The following is a 23,299-nucleotide window of genomic DNA, read 5'->3' as shown; positions in this document are numbered from 1 at the left end:
CCTTAAGATCCCCCCACAGCAGACGACAGCCTCGTCCCCTCCTCCTTCGGGGTCCAGCAGCTCCCAGGCAGCAGCAGCCCGGTGGCCAGGCAGGCAGAAAGGACCCTCACAGGTGGTGGTGATGGTGGTGTCCACAGGAGCAGTAGCGACAGCCAGTAGCCCCCCCTCTCCCAAGGGGCTGCAGTTGGAGCAGCAGCAGCACCCAAGTGGGAGAGGAGGGGAGTCCAGCAGCTAGTCAGCAACCAGGTAGCAGAGAAGAGGGGTGGGTGGTCCCTGGCTGGGCTGGGCCAGAGAAGTAGCTAGCCCGATGGCGGCAGCAGCAGCAAGAGCCTAAGGCCCAGGAGCAGGAGTCTTCCTCGGAGCCAGTTGAGTTCAGCAGAGGAGTTAGAGACAACTCTACTGGCCACTGGCTGAACAGGTTTCTGTTCCCTGAGCTACCAGAGCAGAAGCTGCTCCAGGCTAATGAGAACACCTGACTCCAATTAACCTGCAAAGAGTCAGGTGAGGCCATTAAGCTAATGTGACCACCTGACTCTAATTAAGGCCCTTCTGATACTATAAAAGGGCTCACTCCAGTCAGGCTGAGGAGAACCAGAGGAAAGGAAGTGTGGTTGCTAGTTAATGAAGACATCCTCAAGCCATCAGTAAGGGAGTCCTAAGGTAAGGATGAAGAAGAGAAGTGGGAGAGCTGTGGGGAAGTGGCCCAGGAAAATGCAGCAACTCTGGCAGGTCAGCTGCTAACAGCTGCTACCATTAGGGTCCCTGGGCCAGAACCCGAGGTAGAGGTTGGGCCTGGGTTCCCCTTAACCTGCCACTACAGAAACATCTCCTGGGAGGGGAAGACAGGCCCTTGTCAGGACAGGAGGCTAAACTGTTCAGGTATAAGCCCATAGGAAAACAGACACTGGGAGTTCTCTCACCAACTTCCTTGCTGGCTTATGAAGAAAAGGGCTCAGTAGAGAGAGAAGGGCTATATGGAGGGTCACAGTGAGCCTCTGAGGCTAGCATAAACTGCCTAAAAGTGTGGGACCCAGGGGGACAAGGTCGGAGCTCTGCCACAAAATATATATTCATTCATGTTGTTCCTCTACTTTCTGGCTTCAGAAAAATCATGTGGAGAAAGGCTAGTTTCTCTGGCTGTAATCCAGCAAACCTTATGCCTGTGTGTAACTATAAATGAATGAGTAGTCCCAATAGAACATGAGGCTTAAGTTTTTAGAAAAGTAAATGCATTCATGTGTGCACAATACAAATGACTAACTTGTATATGTAATATTTCATGTGTAAATACAGTATTTGCCCACACAAATTACCTGCTGGATGTGTAACTGGTCACTTGTGTATGCAAATACCATGACAGCATGTGCAACTGAAATAACTGCATGCAAATAAGGCATGAATATCTACAGGTACTCCTCTAAAAATGTGGCCCTTCTGGGGTTGGGTTTCTGCAAGTTTTTGAAATGTTTGGTAGTTATCCATATCTCTTGTGGTCTGTACCAATTAGGCTAGTCTAATAAGATCACTAGCCAATCTTGCAGTGTTTCAGAATATTCAGCCCTTCTGGTCCCAGTACCCACAAAATAATTTTCACCCATGTTTGACCCCGTTACAGATGATGCTTTCAGTCTGTGAAAAAGGGCAAAAAAAAAAAGCCTGCCTCCATGACATCCTATTCCTGCCTGATACTATTGACACAGATAAAGACTGTTTTTTTTGTACTCACTTTAACCATTTTATGAAAGCTCCCGAAAGTCTTTCCTAAATCCAGCTAAATGGAAAACCTTCCACTTCAACTGCTCATTCATCCAGATGAAATTCTGCCTGCTACATGATTGAATGTATTCTCGATCAAAAAGTAGCAATCACCAAATACATCAATGGACAATGACATCGGGGAGGGCATTGTTCTTCATTCTGCCTGATGGACCACGAAGAAACTCCTCTTTTATATCTGATTGCCACTAAAGGAGTCAGTGCTAAAAAAGCATCCCACTCAGCCTTTTTTTTTTTTTAAACACTTTCTCAAAATGATTGAAAACTCAGACTTCAACCAGGCCCTGCCTTACAAGAGAATTAATTTTTAAGTTTCCTTTACTCATATTGTGCTGTGCTTTCTTAATTCTGGGCCTGATCTGCATTCATATTTTGAGGCCTGCCTTCAGTGAGAGATTGCTCTATCAGAAGAGCACAGGATGAAGCCTCAAATACTTTTACTAGTGTGAGGGCTTCCTGGACAAGTCCAGAAAGTATAAATATATGTTTTTGGATCCAATCTTTTAGCAGCATCTAAAACTTTGGATAGTTGCCCATTACTAAAACTACTGGGGCTCTGTGTTTCAGGCTCTCCAAATTATGATCCACCAGTCCAGTCAAATGATTACGGTAGGTAGAAGGGGATTAGACAGATACCAATACATGATGCTCACGTACCTCTCAAAAGTCCCTGTCACTCATTTTAGCCTCATTACCTACATTCTACACAAATCTGAGAGTTCCTCACTTTCACTGTTATAATAATTTACAGCAGAAATAAAAATTAATGAACTGAAATTGGAGAGTAATTTATGCCAAAGGCAGGGACACATACACCCCTGGTATTTTAACTTCCTTGTACACATCGCTTCTGTGTGCCCCTCATATTGGGTCTTTAACCCACATTGCATCCCAAAATGAGGCTTGGCATGTTGAGAGGTCTGAGGACACATCTAAGATTAGAATTTTATACTCCTGGCCCTATTGAGTAATTTTCCTGCACAGTACTTCAGGTAGGCAGTGAAATTGAAATAATTCCTATTATCCAATCCTCAAAGGATATGTCCTGGATACAGTTATGTATCCAAAATGGCTGGGGTTTTAATGGAGATATACCAGTTGAGGATCTATCCCTAGACAGACAGGACAATAAACCCAAAATATTAAACTTTTATCTTGATTCCCCCATACTTTCCCAACCACAGTGGTGTACCTCAAAATCTCCACCAAGATGATATGAAAGCATTGTTGCATTAGCAGCTCTTGTATTTAGCAGTAACTATAAAAGTAATGGAAAAAAACTATACCTGGCCACTGACATTACTTTAGAGTTTTCAAGATTTATAAATTGGAATTCAAGGTAGTTTATCTCCAGTGCAATAATATCATGTTATATATAAATAATAATAAAAAGCAGTGTTCCTCCTTTTGCTTCTGCAGCTTACCTTTTTGGCTGAATAACTTGCTTCATATGAATTATGCAGCTCTCATTGGTATATGGAAGGAGGCAATAGCTACTGAAGGATTATTGCTTCTGGAGCCACAGGCAAAATACATTTTTAAGGTTTTCCTTCTTTGATGGGAGGAAGCACATTTTTAACACCCAACCATCGCAAACTTAATTGTAACTCATGGTCTTTTTATTTCCTAAAACGAATTTTAAAAAGAAAATAGAAACTGGAAATCTAACTGTTTAAGTGGCACAAATAAAAAGGTGAGGAACAGAAAAAGAGGGGAAGAGGAAGATAGAGAACAGATGCAAGGTGAAGAAGAAAAAGTAACTGCTACAGACCCTCCACTGGTGATGGTCTGTGCAGCTCCAATGAACAATAGAGCTACTCCCACTGGCTGTAGCTGAGATTCCGGCCCTCCTTTTTTATTTTACCAGATTCCCCCCCTACCCCCTAACTCACCTTAGGTCAAATAACTGACAAGTGACATGTTCTGCAGAAAGCTCAAAGATGGCTGTGGTGCAAACTCTGTCTGGCCCACAGGTGACACAGCTTGTGGCTACTGCCTTGCTTGGCAAAATGTTTTAGGGAATAACCTTCGGAACTACTCTTAATGGAAAAAACTTAATACCCTTAAGTCATATATATGCTGCTGACATAGATTTCCTATATTGTGTATGAAGTATACTAATATATATGTATACATATTACACTACTTTACCTTGAGAGAGACCATAATTGATCAAATGTGAATAAATTTAGTCATTTTCATGGCCCTTCTGGTCAGAGTTATCCTCATAAGTATAAATTAGGATGTCAGATATACTGCCAGATTTATTTAAGTTATGGAGTGCTTAGCACAAGCTGTACTGCTGGGCCCCTGCACACAGAGAATATTTACCTAAGGAAACCCCCAAAAGAACAAACTTATAACTAACCCTATGATATAACCCTATCTCTCATTTCCCCCCCCCCCCCCACACACAATGTTTAAAGAAAAGGAGGACTTGTGGCACCTTAGAGACTAACAAATTTATTTGAGCATAAGCTTTCGTGAGCTACAGCTCACTTCACAATTTATTTGAGCATAAGCTCACAAAAGCTTATGCTCAAATAAATTTTAGTCTACAGTGCCACAAGTCGTCCTTTTCTTTTTGCAGATACAGACTAACATGGCTAATACTCTGAAACCTGACTATGTTTAGCAGATTTAATTTTTTTCTTCCCCGTGGGGTGTATGAAAGTTATCTTAAGTTCACAGTAAAAATAAAATTAGCACAGTCTTCTTTCTCTTGCTTCCCTTCCTTCTCCCTCCTCTCTCCTGCACTTCCCATAGCTAAGATTTCCCCAACAACCATAGGCAGTTTGCTATTTAATGGCCGAATTCTGCTCTCAGATTCACTTATACAGTTTTCACTAATCTTAATGAGAGCTATACACGTGCATCTGAGAACAAAATGTGGCCATAAGCTGATCAGGAGAAAGCATTCACAACTTCCAAACAAAGACAGTCACTTTTGTTATTTAATGAATTAGTGACTATCAGTTTTTTTTTACAGTTCCTTTTTGTTCATCTGCACCATAAACATGAGACATAACTCAGCATCAATAGCCTATGCCCATGTACAGTTCTAAAATACACTACAGAATTGTGAAGCAGTGGGCCAAAAGACTGTTTTCCTATAGGGATTCACGATGACCTACTTGCTCACATTAGTAAACAGTTACTATGACTCCAGTGGGACTGCTTGTGTGAGTAAATCCCACTGATATGAACAAGGAGTTCACAATCAAACTAATAGTGTTTTGAGCCATCGATGCAGCCTACCACAAATAATAGGAAAGTGCTTCATACAAACACAACTCGATTCTTATTTTGGTCATACCAGGCTAAATCTGGAATAATCCCACCCCCATAAGTGAGAGAAACCTCAGTCTTATTTAAATACATCTCTCCTCTGAAGGGGATAGATTATCATTTTCTTCCCTCCCTTGTAGTTTTCCTGCTGCAAAAATGATCATTCTTGTGAAAGGGATATATGAAGCATCCCAAACCACTATCTAAACCAGAGGTAGTCAACAGGCAATAGGCATGAGCCAACTCCAGTCTGCCAAATGCTTTTGATTGGACCTCTAAATCATTTGATTTACTTGTTGTTGTTTTTTTTCTCTGGAGTCTGGATCCAGGTAACTATACCTTACCCAAGAAATTTGGACCATGACAAAAAAATAGACTATCCCTGATCTAAACCTTCAGAAGATAAATCTATTCTTATGAAAAAACATTATAACATGAGCAAGTGCAAACTAGGGTTAAGAGTAAAAAAAAAGTTAAAAATAAAAATGGCAACCAAAATGAAAGGACTCATGAAAATCTGATGAGCCCTTGGGAGATTGTTTGTTATGAAGAGTCATTTAATTACAGGAACTACAGTGTGTCCTGGGAATCTGGGGCAACAAAACCAGAAGAGTATACTGAAGGCATTTCCAACAACCAAAGGCTCAGCCCTACATTCTGAGTACCCAGAACTCTCGTTTAAGTCAATAAATGAAGAATTAGACCCAAAGGGGGGAAAAAAGCATGGAAAAGAACAGAAAAGATAACCTCTGATAAGAAAAAGCTTCAATTACAATAATAAAAGCCCTAATTAGAGAAAAAGCACTTATTATTTTGTAAATCGATGATCTGATGGGTTAAAATATCCAGCCACTGCACTCAGTCTTACTTGCCTATTTATAATGCTGTTTAAATATGTACTCAGTAATTTTGCTTGGTGCTATATTGTTGTTGCTTGCATTTGAGACAATCAATCAAAAATACAATAAAGTCTGAAAGGGCAAGAAATAATCTTTCATGACAACATCTTGGCTATATATGACTTGTTTCCTGAAATTGAGGTCCTAAGTGACAATTCCATTCTTGACCTTGTATTCATTCCTGCTTTTATGTCTGTTCTTGTAATGAGTTGCCATGCCTTGGTTTTGGTCTCTTGTATTGTGTGGCATATCATCTTTCTAGAATTTTTCTTTTTCTTTTCATGATGCACTAAGACTTATTCCTCAAATTCAGTTTATCTGTTGCCAATCACTTTTTTCCCCAGGTATGTTCACTTTACACCACCACTTTCTGCTAACAAGGTGAAATGACAGCTGAAGTTTTTTTCTTGATATGAACTTGTAGGAAATAGAGTTCATTTATAGAATAGACAGACCACATGGATATGAAAATATCCCTAAAATGCAAGGGAGATCAAAAATGTGACGCATTTCACATATTTTAGGCTTGAAAAATAAACGTAAAAATGAGCCTGTCAGCACAAAATATGACACATCCCAAGCTAAAGATGTAGTCTTTGAAACTGGAATTTGAAATTAAGTGACTCATTTCCTGAACTACATTCAAACAGTTCCCTTATATACTTACAGATATTTAGGGATACATATCGAGCAGACTATTTACAGAACCTTATGTACAGAAAGTTTTGTATTGGATATATGTCTGTTGCATGAAGACTTCCCATTAAAATTACAGGGAATTTTTAACAGCTGAAGGTAGAATATAGTCCTTATTTGTTAAGTAATCAAAGTGATAGCATGTGACAGGCGCACCATTGTCAAGAGATGAGGATAAAAAAATACCCCTGTAGTAACACAGTTAATGTTGATTTGGGTCAAAATTTCAACTGGATTTAACTGTTAGCTCTTACCATGAACTAGGGTATGACGGCAAGAAATGTATGCATCACTGCAATATGGACAAGATCATGACCAGCCCTAACAAAGTCATGCAGAAGCATAAGTAAAGGAAGAAACACACACACACACACACACACACACACACACACACACAGCCACTCATATGGCCTCCCTGGACCTTCAAGTGCAGTGGAGAGGAAAGGGCATGACTCAGACCAAATATTTCCTCCTCACAACAGATAGACTTGATAAACAGTTAACTCATCTTCTCTTCATTGATGACACTGTAATACTGGCAAAAGATGCAGCAGAACTGGAGAACAAATTGCAGCAACTGCAAACACTTTTGCATTATATTGGGTTGGAAGTGAACATGTCGAAGACGAAGTGGATGCAGAATGAGCATTGTGCAGAAGGAATCATCACTGTAAATAGGAAAGAAATCAAGGAGGTCAACAAATATATTTATCTGGGTCAGCAGCTGGGCAGACAACTCATGTGAAGAGGAATGCAGTAAGAGAAAGGTGGGGTGGGGAAGTTTCAACAAAATAAAGACAGCTCTAACGGATGATGAACTGCCCATGAAGAAAAGGAAAACTGTTTTAACTCCACTGTTCTGCCAGCAATGATGTATGGAGGGGAAAGCTGGTCAATGACAAAAGCGGAGGAAAAGAAATTCCCTGTCACGCAGAGAGCAATGGAAAGGCGAATGTGTAAGATCACTCCATGATCACCCACCAAATCAGGAGATCAGAAGGTGTACAGAGGTGACCAATATAGTGCAGGTCACATACGACGTAAAGCAAAGATAGGTGTGTCATGTAATCCGCAGGCAAGACCGTAGGTGGACAATCTGCATCAGTGACTGGATCCCCAGAGACCACAAGCAACCACTGGACAGATCAAAAACATGTTGGGCTGATCCATGACAAAACTCTTTGGCCAGAAATGGAAAGAACGTGCTCGCAACAAAATAGAATAGTGTGGCGTCAACTTGCATTTCTTGGAGGGATGGACAAGGACAAGACAGACAAAGGTGACGACAGACAAGGAAGGGGCAAAAAGGCAGCCGGAAGCAAGCAGACCCTTAGCTCTGCTCTCCAAACATGTTGGCCAACAGAGCTGAGCCAGGGTGGGATGTCATCTGCTAAATTGACCTTGTCAAGTGGGGAGCACAGATACTTTCCTCCGGGAACCAGGGTTGAGCAGAAAGGAACTGTGATGCCCTTCCCTGGGCTTCCTCTTTGGGATATAATTATGAACCACCCCAAAGCATCTCAGGACATGGGCCAATGGTCAGTCTAGATCTATGTTAGACAACATAGGGATGTGAGGATGTGCTCTCTCCTCAGGCAAGAAAGAGAGTCTGGTTAGAACAGGAGGGGTCAAAATTCTTGCCACCTGGAAGGGAAGGAAGTGCAACCTCCAACAGTAAACTGCAAAAGGGCTGTGCCATAAATATAAAGGGAAGGGTTAAAAACCTTTAAAATCCCTGCTGGCCAGAGGAAAAACCCTTTCACCTGTAAAGGGTTAAGAAGCTAAGATAACCTCACTGGCACCTGACCAAAATGACCAATGAGGAGACCAGATACTTTCAAAGCTGGAGTGGGGGGAGAAACAAAGAGTCTGTGTCTGTCTGTGTGATGCTTTTGCTGGGGACAGAACAGGAATGGAGTCTTAGAATTTAGTAAGTAATCTAGCTAGATATGCATTAGATTAAGATTTCTTTAAATGGCTGAGAAATTAGACTGTGCTGAATAGAATGAATATTCTTGTCTTTGTGTCTGTCTTGTAACTTAAGGTTTTGCCTAGAGGGATTCTCTGTTTTTGTATCTAATTACCCTGTAAGGTATTTACCATCCTGAGTTTACAGAGGTGATTTTTTTTACCTTTTTCTTATATTAAAATTCTTCTTGTAAGAAACTGAATGCTTTTTTCATTGTTAAGATCCAAGGGTTTGGGTCTGTGGTCACCTATGCAAATTGGGGAGGATTTTTATCAAGCCTTCCCCTGGCAGGGGGGTGCAAGGTTTTGGTGAGGATTTTGGGGGGGAAAGATGTTTCCAAACAACGTTTTCCCAGTAAACTCAGACGTTTGGTGGCGGCAGTGGAAGTCCAAGGGCAAAGAATAAAATAGTTTGTACCTTGGGGAAGTTTTAACCTAAGCTGCTAAAAGTAAGCTTAGGAGCTTTTCATGCAGGTCCCCACATCTGTACCCTACAGTTCAGAGTGGGGAAGGAACCTTGACAGGCTTGCAGCTGGTGGTCTCTCCCACATGTAAAGAGACAATTATTAGAGAAGAGCATTCTGTGAAAGGCTGCTATGACTAAGTAAATACAAACTAGAGGGTTCAGTAGTGACCAGTCAGTCAAACAGAAGGCAGCTTTAGTTAATGTTCATGAAAGGGGCTAAATCCCCATTCCTCTCAGAGCCAGAGAGATTTGGTTATAAGACACTGGCAATGAGATCCTCAGGGTGCCTTTTTTTTTTTTTTATGTATTCTGTCAGTCTTCTGTTGTGTCCTGCCTTGGTATTAAAAATCTAGAGTTTAAGGGATCCACTGCCTATGTTCCAAATCCACAGATCCTCACTAGGGGTATATTTCATTCTCATTGTGTCATAGCTCTAATATGCTCACGGAAAGTGCATATACAGATATATTATACATGGGATATGTTGTATAAAAATTTCAAACAAAACCAACCATGGTCCTGATCTTGTACTCATGCGCACACACAAGGAATCCCAGTGACTTGAACAGCATTTTAAAGTAGCAGGGCAAAATTCAAGCTAGGAGTAAATTGGTGCAGTTCCACTAAAGTCAGCCCAGTTGTATCTGCTTGTACCTGGAATGAATTTTGCCCAGCTGTTCCAATGGCTCATATAAGGTCTGTTGCATGTATACTTTAGTGGTATCCTGTAATCACGTGAGTAAAGATTACTCTTGAGAGTAAAGGTTTGCAGGATTGGGCTGGAGTATGTAATGATGCAGTTTATTGGCCAAATTCCTTGCACAGAGAAGTAACATGCAACTCCAGTGGGAGGCCCAAACTGCAAATCCTTAACTGCATGAGGCAAATGGTGCTATTCATATGAGTAAAGGTTTTGGGGTGTTAACAAGGAGGCATTGGAAATGGCACTTCTGTATCAGAAGGCAGAATTTAGCACTTTGTAGTTATTTTATTTTGATTGCAATTGCTGTAGATGGATTTATTAAAGAATTTGATGGTAGAACAATGTTCATTTTCAATGGGAAAATTTTGAAAGGATCCAAAGAATGCAAGTAAAAATGAGTTATAGTCATTGCAAATATTAGATACATAATGGACCAGAGCCTCTGCTGCTGTAAAGTGGCATAGCTCCATTGGCTTCAATGCAGTTGTTCCAATTTACACCAGTCAAGGATCTGGCTCTTCATCACCTGACTTTATACATCCTCATTTAACACAAATGTAAAGAATTATTTAAAACAAAGCAGGGATGTTTTCTGAATCATAGAACAATTTGGCTGAGATATAGCTGAAACACTGGCACCACAGCTAAGCTATTTTTTTTTCCAGTGAAGGTTTTCAAATCATCATCTTAAATAAGGACTATTACCTCCAACTGTGCTAATTTAATAGATAATTTAATCTTAAATATGCAAAGTACTGCAGTGCTACAGATCAAAAAATCCCCAAAGACTCAGGTATATCTTTTAAAACCGATTCAAAGATTCCAAGGCCAGAATGGATCATTGTGACCATCCAGTCTGACCTCCCGTGTAACACAGGCCATAAAACTTCCCAAAAATAATTCCTAGAACAAAGCTTTTAGAAATACATCCAGTTTTGATTTAAAAATTATCAGTGATGGAGAATCTGCCATGACCCTTGGTAAGCTGTTCCCAGGAATAATTACTCTCAGCATTAAAAATCTATGCCTTATTTCCAGTCTGAGTTTGTCTAGCTTCAACTTCCAGCCATTGGATCATGTTATATCTTTCCCTGCTAAACAGAAGAGCCCATTATTAAATATTTTTCCCTAGGTAGAAACTTATAGACTATAATCAAATCACTCCCTGAAGTCTGTCTTTGTTCAGCTAAGTAGATTGTGTTCTTGGAGTCTATCACTAAGGAATGTGTTCTAATCTTTTAATCATTTTCGTGCCTCTTCTCTGCACCCTCTCCAGTTCATCATCATCCTTCTTGAACTGTGAACAACAGAACTGGACACAGTTTCCATAAGTGGTTGCACCAGTGACAAAAAAAGGTAATCTCCCTATTACTACTTGGGATTCTCCTGTTTATGCACGTCAGGATCACATTAGCTCTTTTGGCCACAGCACTGCACAGGGAAATTATGTTCAGCTTATTGTTCACCATGACCACCAAATCTTTTTAGTCACCGCTTCCCAGGAATAAGATCCCCACTCTGTAAATATGGCCTACAGTCTTTGTTCCTAGCTGTGTACATTTACATTTGGCTGAATTAAAATGCACATTGTTTTTTTGCACCCAGTTTACCAAATGATCCAGGTCACTCTGAATCAATGAACTGTTCATTATTTACCACTCTCCAATGTTTGTGTCATTTGAAAACTATCAGTGATTTTGTTTTCTTCCAGATCACTGATATAAATGTTAAATAGCATAGGGTCAAAAATCAACAAACTAATTCATGTCTCATACATTCAAGAGGCAAAGGGTGCTGAGTAATCAACAGGAAATTTCAAGAGCAAGCAAACAGAGGAAAAGAGACAGTTTTCAAATTCTGTCTAGCTGACATGAAGACAGTATAACACTGGAATTTTGCAAAAAGAAAAGGAGTACTTGTGGCACCTTAGAGACTAACAAATTTATTAGAGCATAAGCTTTCGTGAGCTACAGCTCACTTCATCGGATGCATTTGGTGGAAAAAACAGAGGAGAGATTTATATACACACACACACAGAGAACATGAAACAATGGGTTTATCATACACACTGTAAGGAGAGTGATCACTTAAGATAAGCCATCAACAACAGCAGGGGGGGGAAGGAGGAAAACCTTTCATGGTGACAAGCAGGTAGGCTAATTCCAGCAGTTAACAAGAATATCAGAGGAACAGTGGGGGGTGGGGTGGGAGGGAGAAATACCATGGGGAAATAGTTTTACTTTGTGTAATGACTCATCCATTCCCAGTCTCTATTCAAGCCTAAGTTAATTGTATCCAGTTTGCAAATTAATTCCAATTCAGCAGTCTCTCGTTGGAGTCTGTTTTTGAAGCTTTTTTGTTGAAGTATAGCCACTCTTAGGTCTGTGATCGAGTGACCAGAGAGATTGAAGTGTTCTCCAACTGGTTTTTGAATGTTATAATTCTTGACGTCTGATTTGTGTCCATTCATTCTTTTACGTAGAGACTGTCCAGTTTGGCCAATGTACATGGCAGAGGGGCATTGCTGGCACATGATGGCATATATCACATTGGTAGATGCGCAGGTGAACGAGCCTCTGATAGTGTGGCTGATGTGATTAGGCCCTATGATGGTATGCCAGCAATGCCCCTCTGCCATGTACATTGGCCAAACTGGACAGTCTCTACGTAAAAGAATGAATGGACACAAATCAGACGTCAAGAATTATAACATTCAAAAACCAGTTGGAGAACACTTCAATCTCTCTGGTCACTCGATCACAGACCTGAGGGTGGCTATCCTTCAACAAAAAAGCTTCAAAAACAGACTCCAACGAGAGACTGCTGAATTGGAATTAATTTGCAAACTGGATACAATTAACTTAGGCTTGAATAGAGACTGGGAATGGATGAGTCATTACACAAAGTAAAACTATTTCCCCATGGTATTTCTCCCCCCCACCCCACCCCCCACTGTTCCTCTGATATTCTTGTTAACTGCTGGAATTAGCCTACCTGCTTGTCACCATGAAAGGTTTTCCTCCTTCCCCCCCCTGCTGTTGGTGATGGCTTATCTTAAGTGATCACTCTCCTTACAGTGTGTATGATGAACCCATTGTTTCATGTTCTCTGTGTGTGTGTATATAAATCTCTCCTCTGTTTTTTCCACCAAATGCATCCGATGAAGTGAGCTGTAGCTCACGAAAGCTTATGCTCTAATAAATTTGTTAGTCTCTAAGGTGCCACAAGTACTCCTTTTCTTTTTGCGAATACAGACTAACACGGCTGCTACTCTGAAAACTGGAATTTTGTTTAGTCACATGTTCCATTTTATGAGGACCAAGTATTTTAGAATAGAGGCCATAAAATAAAAAATATAATCCCTCTCCAGAGATGAAACAATGTAATAACTAAACACTGGTTGTTCAAATACAGACTGGGTTTAAGAGAGTGATCAGTGTTTGGGCTCAAAGCCAAATCAGATCTAGGTTTTAAATTATTAGGTATTGAAATCTCAAGAGCTTATCTTGAAAAATCACCAGCCTTCAAAACACTTATGAATTGAGTTGATTTTATGTGATTTCTGCCCTCCTGGATAGTAGAAATCTTGTGACAGCCACTCGTCCTGTGAGTTTTCTGCCATCATAGGCCAATCTTGTAGTAGATTTTACCCCAAACAAACTGGGAGATAGGTCCCTTGTAGTTTGTCAAAATTAATTTTATATCTGAGCTAAAATTAAAACTGTAGGAAATGGCTTGGATCTAAGGATTGCAAGTACCTAACAGGTTGTTATAAAGAGGAGGGATGTAAGCTGTTCTTCTTAACCTCTGAGGATAGGACAAGAAGCAATGGGCTTAAATTGCAGCAAGGGTGGTTTAAGAAAAAATTCCTAACTGTCAGGACAGTTAAACACTGGAATAAATTGCCTAGGGAGGTTGTGAAATTTTCTTCATTGGAGACTTTTTTAAAAGCAGGTTAGACAAACACCTGTCAGATGTTTTAGATAATGCTTAGTTTGGTCATGAGTGCAGGGGATTGGACTAGATGACCTCTTGAGGTCCCTTCCAGTCCTATGATTTAGATGCAAACACCTAAAATTTGAAGTTTGTTTTCAAGGTTCCGACTTTGAACTCTACTCATCATGACTATCTAAATAACTCTTTGATCAGTGAAAATTAATCACAGCATTGAAAAAATAAAAATAAAGATCATTTTATTTCCAGGTAAAGCTGATTAATAAAGGGCCATTGACTTGTTTGAATGACTAATCTTGGTAATAGTTTCTGTGATCACTGATTCCAGGAACAAGGTCAGAGGTTCTATTTCTCACAGCTTTATATGGTTGTTGTGGCCATCTTCATCCCAGGATCGGAGAAGGACAAAGGGCATGAGGTAATATCTTCTATTGATCTAACTTTTGTTGGTGGAAGGTACAAGCTTTTGATCTCCACCAGACCTCTTCTTCAGGGCTTCTTCCTAATCTGGGAAGCCTCAAATTCACAGCAACCAACCTGGTGAACTGCTGAGGAAGCAGGGAGCCCACAGAGTACTGGAGGAGCAAGAGAGATGGTTAAGCAGGTAGGCAATCTGGCAGGAGAGAAGCAGTGAGGCATCCTGGTTGGCCAGCTAGTTAGCCTGCCTGTTTTCTATTGAAAGTTCCAACAGGATTGATATATTCCAGCAGAACATACCAATGTTGTCAAATCAGTGTTTTCTAATGGAAAACTGTCCCACTGGAAAAATTTTGACCAGCTGTAATTATGGGCCTGGTTCTTTTCTCACTTACAACATTGAGAAGCTAACTGATCCAAAAGGGAGTTACTCCTGATTTCTACAAATATCAGCCCTTCCGTTAGTAGTTTATCAACTCATGCCCTCGCTGTAATGTCTGATAGTTCTTGAAGCAGAAAATCCTTTTCAATGAAGAGAGCTGGTGGTTTTGTTCCATACCTTTTAATTTTCAATAGAAAACATAATTGTGATAAAAGGAAAATATACAAAAGGGTTTTAACAGATATGAAATGTTTTCACTAATGAATTTGAATTTTAAAAACCTTCACAGAAAACCAAAAAAACCCCTTCAAACTAATGATCCTCTCACCATTACAATAAACCACTAGTATTTTTCATTTACATTGCAGTATCTCAAAGCTCTGCTTAAAAAGTAGCTTCAATAATGGAAAAATGAGCCACTGAAAGATTGAGTTTCACAAGGTCACAAGCAAATTGCTGACTGAGTTGGCAATAGGATCTAGATCTCCTGACAATGAGTTCTTGCTCTAACCAGCAGTGAATACCTAGCCTTCTTGGCATAATCTTCATTTAAAAAGTGTTACTACATAAATCAACAGTATGTCATTGTTTGCCCTGCGATTCTTGTGGGCCTAAAAGTCTCACTGACTTCAGTTGGAGTTTTTGATGCACAAGGAAGATGGACTATGTCAACACAGCAATTAAACACCTGAAGCTGGCCCATGTCAGCTGACTTGAGCTCACAGGGCTTGGGCTGCAGGGCTGTAAAACTTCAGTGTAGACATTTGGGCTTGAGCTCAAGCATGGGCTCTGGGATCCTTCCCCCTCAGCTGACCTGACCACAAGTGTTTAATTGTTGTGTAGACATGCCCTTACAGTTTTTTTTTTTGTTAGTAAATCTTGATGCAGAATAGTAGTGTCATTTTCAGGGGAAGCCTCAATACCTTTGCTTCAACAACTGCTTAAAAAAGGAGATAATCTAAGCCTCCATTTTCTATACTGTATATCTGGTATCAGATCCATGCATGTTGTAGACGCAAGAGAAGGTTGTCCTCAGTGATTGGAGATACAAACACGAGTGTTTGCTTGGGACTAAATTTCTGTACATGGCATCTGTCTCTGAGGCCTGGTCCACACTAAGGCTATGTCTACATTTAAAGGTAGATCAGCACTGCTGCGATTGATGCAGTGGTGTTGATTTAGTGGGTCTGGTAAAGACATGCTACGTCAATGGCAGAGCACTCTCCCGTCAACTCCAGTATTCCAGCTCCACAAAAAGAGTAAAGTAAGTCATTAGGAGAGCACCTCCTGTAGACACCGCATGGTGTAGACACTGCGCTAAGTCGACCTAAGCTACGTCAACTTCAGTTATGTTATTCATGTAACTGAAGTAGCATAACTTAGGTCTACTTACCATAGTAATGTAGACAAGGCCTAAGAAGGTAAGTCGATCTAAGTTACATTAGTTATGTAACTTAAGTCGAAGTAACTTAGATTGACTTACAGCAGTGTCTACACCGCACTATGTTGACAGGAGACACTTTCCCATCAACATAGCTTCCGCCTCTCAGAGGAAGTGGAGTACTGAAGTTGATGGGAGTGCGATCTGCCATCGACTTAATGTCTTAACTAGACCCACTAAATCGATGCCCCCTCCATAAATTGCAGCAGCACTGACTTAGCCAGTAGTGAAGACAATCTCTGCCTATTTTTGGGTTCCCAATTTAAGATGCCTGTGGTCTTAATTTTTCAGAACAGCTGAGCACTCACATCACCCATTGACTTCATTTGCAGTAGTGAGTGCCCAGCACTTCTGAAAATCTGGCCCTGGGCACCCAAAAATAGGTTCCCCAAAAATTAGACACTAATTTTGAAAATGTCAGCATTACTCTATTCTGAATTAAACAACTGATTTATTGTCACTTTCTTTCTTCTCACAGAGGCTGCTATGACATTCTAAAAAGCAGCCAAAACAACATCCATTCATAAAATGCTTTATCATGCCAAAGCATTTCAAGGCACTTTACAAAAGTGCTATTATACAAATACTTTAATAATACAGTCTGCAACTCAACTAATCATTTCAAGGAAAGGGACAATAAGTAAGTCATCAGTTTTGATTTGAAGTGTGAAAAAATGGCAGAATCCCTGATATCTTTGGACAGTGAGTCACAGAGAACAATTGCTCATGCAGCAGCCACCCATTTCATGACACTTTTAAGATCTGCTAAGACAAGGCCAGCTGATCTGGCCTGCTTAACTGCTATTAGAGGATGTATGCCAAACTCATGCTCTAAAGGAGAAGATTTGTATCTCAGATGATGTATTACAGAGCTATATTACTCTGCAATACAGATGGTTTTGGTGCTACCACTCAGCATGCAAGAAATTAAAATCAGCAGAGACCTCATAGCCCTGTTCTTATCAACTAATGCCCTAAAAAGAAGTGCAGGCATTTACCAGCAAGGATATCATTACATTGCAACATAAAGCACTTTGTACACAGGATTTCACAAAGGGGCTAGCAATGTGTGAATTTTCCCTTTGGAATAAAATTTTACAGAAGCAGTCTCTGTACAGTGTTGCCTTTAGAAAAGTAATAATAGATTCACAAGATAATTGGTATAATTTGGAGCTAGGTTAGGCAGAGTGTGTGGTGTCTGAATCACTGCAATCTTTCAATGCTTTAAGTTTATTTTTGGTACTAATTATTATTAAGAACATTAGTATAAGAATAAAATGTTTAAATGTTGAAAGACAAAATAATAGGGAAAAGATACAGACCTTTTAAATTAGGGGAGATTCATCAGTGTAACTCCATCTTCAATGGAGCTATTCACCTGGTTTTAGGGAGCATAGATTCAGGCCCTGCTGATTTTCAAATACTGCAAAGGTTAATTAAAAGAACACGCTTTGTGATACTTCAGTGGTTGAAGAGCCTTGGTTATCAGAATATTTGGCAGATTTCACATTACCAAGCTTTCAAATTAGAACATATCAGTATAATAAGGGATGCATCAATCCACAAGTTTGGACTGAACGGGCAGCAGGATTTTGCTGAGTATTATTTGTGTTTTGAGAAGGGGAGAGAGAGAGAGAGAGAGAGAGAGAGAGAGACAGTGCATGCAGAAACTGAACACACACACACAGGGAGGGAGAGGCAGAGGCAAAGCAAGAAAGGCAAAAAGTAGCCTGTGAGCACAGTGTCACTGTGGGAAAAAACAAGAGCGTGCGTTTTCGGGACTGGTGGCTAAAGAGGCTTGGAGCTGTAAGCTAAGAAACTGCTCCTTTTGTTCTTGGTTCCTCCTGCATTGGGAGAAGTAAGACTTTGTATATTCTTTGTTTCAATCTGGTTTATTTACATAGAAAATACCAGACTCCATCAATTTCTTCTCCCATCTTGAACCTCCGCAGGCCCCAAATTTTGATTAGCTGCTCAGGTCAAAAAAGGGGCCACATTATATTGAACAATCCTGCATTAGCAAGAGGATAGACTAAACAAACTAAAGGCTGAGCTGAAATGCTCAAATTAAATTTCCTTAAAATTTTAAGGTAGATTGGACCCAGAAGTGAAAGGCAAGCATTAACTATCAAGCCATGCAGTGCCACTATGTAGGCCTCATTCCCAACACACAAATTAATAACTTTGTGTTTAAAGCACAGAACCACTTATTTCTAAATTTGGAGGCCCACTAAACCTCCATTTAAACTCTATTGTAATTATTAGATCTGGTTGACAAATGTCTATTTATGAAATTCTCCAATGAAAAAAAAGGAAAATTTTCATGAACATTTTTCTAATTACACTTTTTGATAACATCTTTTTGTAACTCTTCAAATAATTGCTTCCCACGGTTGGGGAGGTTCATATACTTGCAGGATGGGAACACCTATTCTTGTGTAAGATTATAAAATATTGTGATCTAGATCCTCAGGGGATGTAAATTGACATTGACTTAAGTGAAGCAACCCCAGTGTACACAAGTTGAAAATCAGACCATCTACATGCTTTTTCTTTCAGTTCCATGATCATACAGAGTTGGCTAAACTATTCATTGCAATTAATGTATGAATATTTTTCTTCAAATAAATTATTCAAAAATATTTTTTCTTTATTCAGACACCTCTATAGATAGTATTGAATAAATAATATTTGACCATGTGTCACTTTAACCGTTTCAGAGTACCAGCTGTTAGTCTGTATCCGCAAAAAGAAAAGGAGTACTTGTGGCACCTTAGAGACTAACAAATTTATTTGAGCATAAGCTTTCATGAGCTACAGCTCACTTCATCAGATGCATGCAGTACAAAATTGTTAAATACCTAATAGTAAAGTTTTCATTGTGTTCCAGGTAAAGCTTTGATAACTTTTTTGTAATCACCAACTGAAATTTTGCATTTTTTAAAGTACTGCTAAATGCCAACTTTGTTCACGCACTGCACATAGGATGCAGACAAACATAATTATATTTCCAATTGAAATATATTAAGCTGCTATTAAAATTTACACTCAAGATTTTATTTAAAAATGCACCGAGGAAAGTTTTATTTTCTTCATTATTTCCCAGATCCCTTCAATGTTGCATTGACCATGTTTGTGAAACACAAGCACGTTTTTCAAAAAAGCCACCATTTTGTCTCATCTGAGCATAATCAGTGAAATGCAAATTGAAGTGTAAAAATTGCCTGCAGTGCTTGATGTAAATTAAAATTACTCCTATAAATTCATTGCTCAAATTATCTGACAACTACCATTGTATTAATTTTGCAGCTGAATACATTAAACAACTGCAAATTAATTTTCTCACTAACATCCCAATTACTTTAGATGCTGCTCAGGTAGAGCTACTAAATATACCAACACACAGTTAATATTTAAAGCCTACTTAAAAGCATGAGACTTATCTATAGCAAATGACTTTGCTAGTGTTTGGCAGAATAACCAAACACTAGAAAAAAGCATAAGGATAAAACCTGTTGTAAAGTCAACAAATTATATTTCTTTTCTGGAAAACTCCAGCAAGGAACCAAAGAAAACTCAGTTATTTCTAACATTTATTTGAGCATAAGCTTTCATGAGCTACAGCTCACTTCATCGGATGAAGTGAGCTGTAGCTCACGAAAGCTTATGCTCAAATAAATTTGTTAGTCTCTAAGGTGCCACAAGTACGTCTTTTCTTTTTGCAAATACAGACTAACACGGCTGCTACTCTGAAACCTGTCAGTTATTTCTGACACAGGATATGGAATACTGTATGAGTACTGTAATACAAATTACCATTGCAGAGCTAGGATTAGTCCATTGTAAGCAATGGAACAAGTGGGTGAACAGTTTTTTTTATTATTTATTATTATTTGTATTACAGTAGCATCTAGAGGCTCCAATCAAGATCAGGGCCCTATTGTGCAAAGCACTGTTCAAATGTAACTTATACAAATATACGAGATACAGTCCCATCTCTGAAATGCTTATAATCTAAAGAGACGAGACAAGACGAAGGCTGGGAGGTAAACTAGAGGCACAGAGAGATAAAGTGACATTCCCAAGGTCACACCGTAGGTCAGTAGCAGAACTGGAAAGCCATCTCCTGATTCCCAGTCCAATGCCCAATCCACTAGACCAAGCTGTCTCCCAAAGTTACAGTTAAGTGACATGCACAGTTGACATTTCATATGCAAGGGTGACTTTTTGCTGGTTTTAAATGCAAGAAGGGGCACTGACACTGGAGTGGAACTATATGTCTCATGCTTCAGATTTCAGCCTTTACCAAGTTTCAACATTGGTTTTGTTGTGCTATTTAAAATGTTACTCTTGCTATAGTTCCTACAATTGCAGCCACTTTTTTCCCCTTATATATGCAGCCAGAGTTGGCTAGCTCTCGGAGTAAGGCTAGTTATATCAATGCAATAAGTTTAGTCTTGGAGGAGGACACTTCCATGTCTACACAGCACACCTTACAACAGCTTAGCTGTGCCACTGCAGCCGCACCATTGTAAGGTGCACTGTGTGGCTGCTCTGTATCGCTGGGAGAGAGTTCTCCTGGCAACAAAATAAAACCACCCCCAACCAGGGGTGGTAGCTTCATCAATGGGAGCGTGGCTCCCACTAACGAAATGCTGTCCACACACACTGAAACTTTTATCATTCAGCAGGGTGTTTTTTCACACCCCTGAACAACAAAAGTTTTAGTAACAAAAGAAAGTGCCAGTGTAGACATAGCCCCAGTAACCACTTTCAGTGCTGTTTCCCAGATGCCTTAATGTTTGGTGGAATTGAGAACCTGGATGAAAAATAGCTGACTTCAGGCTGGGGAAGACGGGAAGCGGGGATGCTCATAAGAACAAGGAATCATTCGAGGACTGGCAAGAGTTACGACCTCACTCACTATTAAGAGCATCACTTTTCCAGTCCCTTTCCTGCCCTGGTTGCCAGAGTAGTGCATAGTCTGAGGTTGCTGCTAAACGCAGCATTGTTCCTGGACATTCAAATAAAAGCAGTGGCCAGGAGCATTTTGTTTCATCTTCATCTAGCCAGCGGGCAGCACATTTTCTCTCATTGCGTCGTACAGCTAGTTGGAAAAAAAATATTCTCACAGGAAAATTTTGACTTTTCTTCCAAAATCCCAAAATGAAACATTTTGAGCCAAAAACTGAAATGATTTAATATGAAAAGTTTTCAATAAAACCTCAATTTTTTCTGCAGAAAGCAAAACAGTTTTTGTTACAGACTTGGCTGAGTCCCTCTAATGGAAAGACATGTCTGTTGTAACTGGACCCAACTTTTGGATCCCATGTGCTCCCAAGCCAGCTGGGTCTGAGCAGAGGCCAGTCATTGTTTCTCACTCAGAGTTTCTAAGGAACACACTCATATACACACAGTCTGTCTTGACCCCTTCTTTGGTATGTGGGACTCTGCAATCACATTGCCCTTTAGCCTGAACCCAGTGGTCTCTGACCTCTAAAGCCTCCCCAGTTGTATTTCTCCTCCTAAGAGTTTCAACTCCATGAGCACCGAGGTTTATTGTTTAACTTTGCAGGGCCATGCAACAAGGTAAAGTAAGGAACACAGGCTTTGCCCAAGAGTTTCTAAAACCACACTCATTTTACTCTCAAAGCATACAAGAGTTTCAGATCTTTAGGCAAAAAAAATTATAAGCTATACACTCTCTCCTCTGATAGACTAACAGATGTATTGGAGCATATGCTTTCGTGGGTGAATACCCAGTTCGTCGGATTCATGTAGTGGAAATTTCCAGAGATGTCCAGAAATGTCTGGACCCACGAAAGCTTATGCTCCAATATGTCTGTTAGTCTATAAGGTGCCATAGGACTCTGCTGCTTTTACAGATCCAGACTAACATGGCTACCCTTCTGATACCTCTCTCCTCTGAGTCTATGCTCAGTCTTTCAAGCCCGCTCAGTGTGTCAGGTAGACAGGCTGCTTCTGCCCTCAGCCTCCTGCAGTCCTTCTGTTGTTTGGCAAAGGTTAGCCAGTGAGAGAGAAACCCTGGACAGATCGTGCCCTATAAGGTTTTTGTCCCCCGTCCTGTTTTTTTCCCCTAACTGACCAGCTTCAGGGCCCTGGTCAGGTGATTAGCTGGGATTATACATTCCTTTTACCCCCTGCAGTCAAACTGGGAAAAGCATCTTCCTTTAGCGTTAGCATGGCCGCACTCTGTACCAAAACTATTGTTAAGGCAATCAGCATCCATTACTCTTCCATTAGGCACTTCAGGAAAGTGACAGATTACAATAAACAGCCTTGACATCTCTAGGCAATTTCATTTCACATTTTTCAAAATGGTGGTTACAACATCAAGTGAAGGTCACAATTTGAAACAGACATGTACAGCCATAAATCACACTTTTCACAAATGATTTTTGTCCTTTTGAATACCTATTTACTATCTAAATACAATTTTGATGGAAAATTTTCAAGCAGCCTTAATTGCGTGTATTTACATGCAAATGAGTACATCACTTCAGAATTCTCGTCTCCATTAGTGATACAAAAAAGCAGCTTTTGAATTTTTGAGCCCCATCCAACTGTGCAAGTATGTTTCATCTTATTAAGGATACCACTAACAGCTAATCATCTTCCTTGGTATATGTGAAACTGGGTACCCAGTTCATGCCCCCTCCTGCCCAATAAAGATATGAAGGCTGAAAGTTGGAAAGGCCATCTCTTATAAAGAGTTTTGCTACGGACTTCAATGGAACGTGGATAATGCCTAGAACAATCTCAGAGTAAATCTTCTAGTTCTTAGTTTTGGTTTATATATTCAATAAGTCCTTATCAAACTACAGATGAAAGTCATGTAATGTTATACTTTGTTTCGAGTTTTTAACATGCCAGTAAAGCACTGTTGTTTCATCAGGTCATTCATTATACTCCTTTCCACAGATTTGACACCTATCCTTCTGTAACCAGTGGCAGCTAATTGATATCAGACCATTTTCTCTTTTGCACATATTCAGTACCGTATCTCCCATACAGCCTGACTAGGAAAAGTCTACCCTTAGTTAAAGAATTCACCTAGGTTGCCGAAGATTCTAATATAAATTATTCAGTGCTGAGTTCTTTCAGAAAGAGTTTATATGGAAGCTGCAGAAAATTACAAAGCTGAGTCACATGCCTATTTTGCCACATTTTCTCCCTTCATGTCCATCCCACATCTTGTCTACAACCAAACAATCCTGTCTACAGTGGAAAAAAATATTTCTACATACACTGTAGGAAGTCAGTGATGAGCAAGAAAATAGGTAATAAA

The 23,299-nt window shown here is 39.9% G+C and overlaps 1 long non-coding RNA gene across 1 annotated transcript; it reads left to right on the top strand.

The window, feature by feature from the left end:
- Positions 1–612: 612 nt before the first annotated feature.
- Positions 613–6,073, top strand: LOC122455558. The gene is made up of 3 exons (XR_006273821.1): positions 613–660; positions 3,196–3,319; positions 5,632–6,073. It is a non-coding gene; the product is annotated as an uncharacterized LOC122455558 (long non-coding RNA).
- The last annotated feature ends 17,226 nt before the right edge of the window (positions 6,074–23,299 follow it).

Source organism: Dermochelys coriacea, chromosome 8 (assembly GCF_009764565.3).
Source record: "Dermochelys coriacea isolate rDerCor1 chromosome 8, rDerCor1.pri.v4, whole genome shotgun sequence".
NCBI classification, from domain to species: domain Eukaryota; kingdom Metazoa; phylum Chordata; order Testudines; family Dermochelyidae; genus Dermochelys; species Dermochelys coriacea.
Note: the sequence above shows the minus strand (reverse complement) of the source record. Positions and strands in the feature narration are given on the sequence as shown.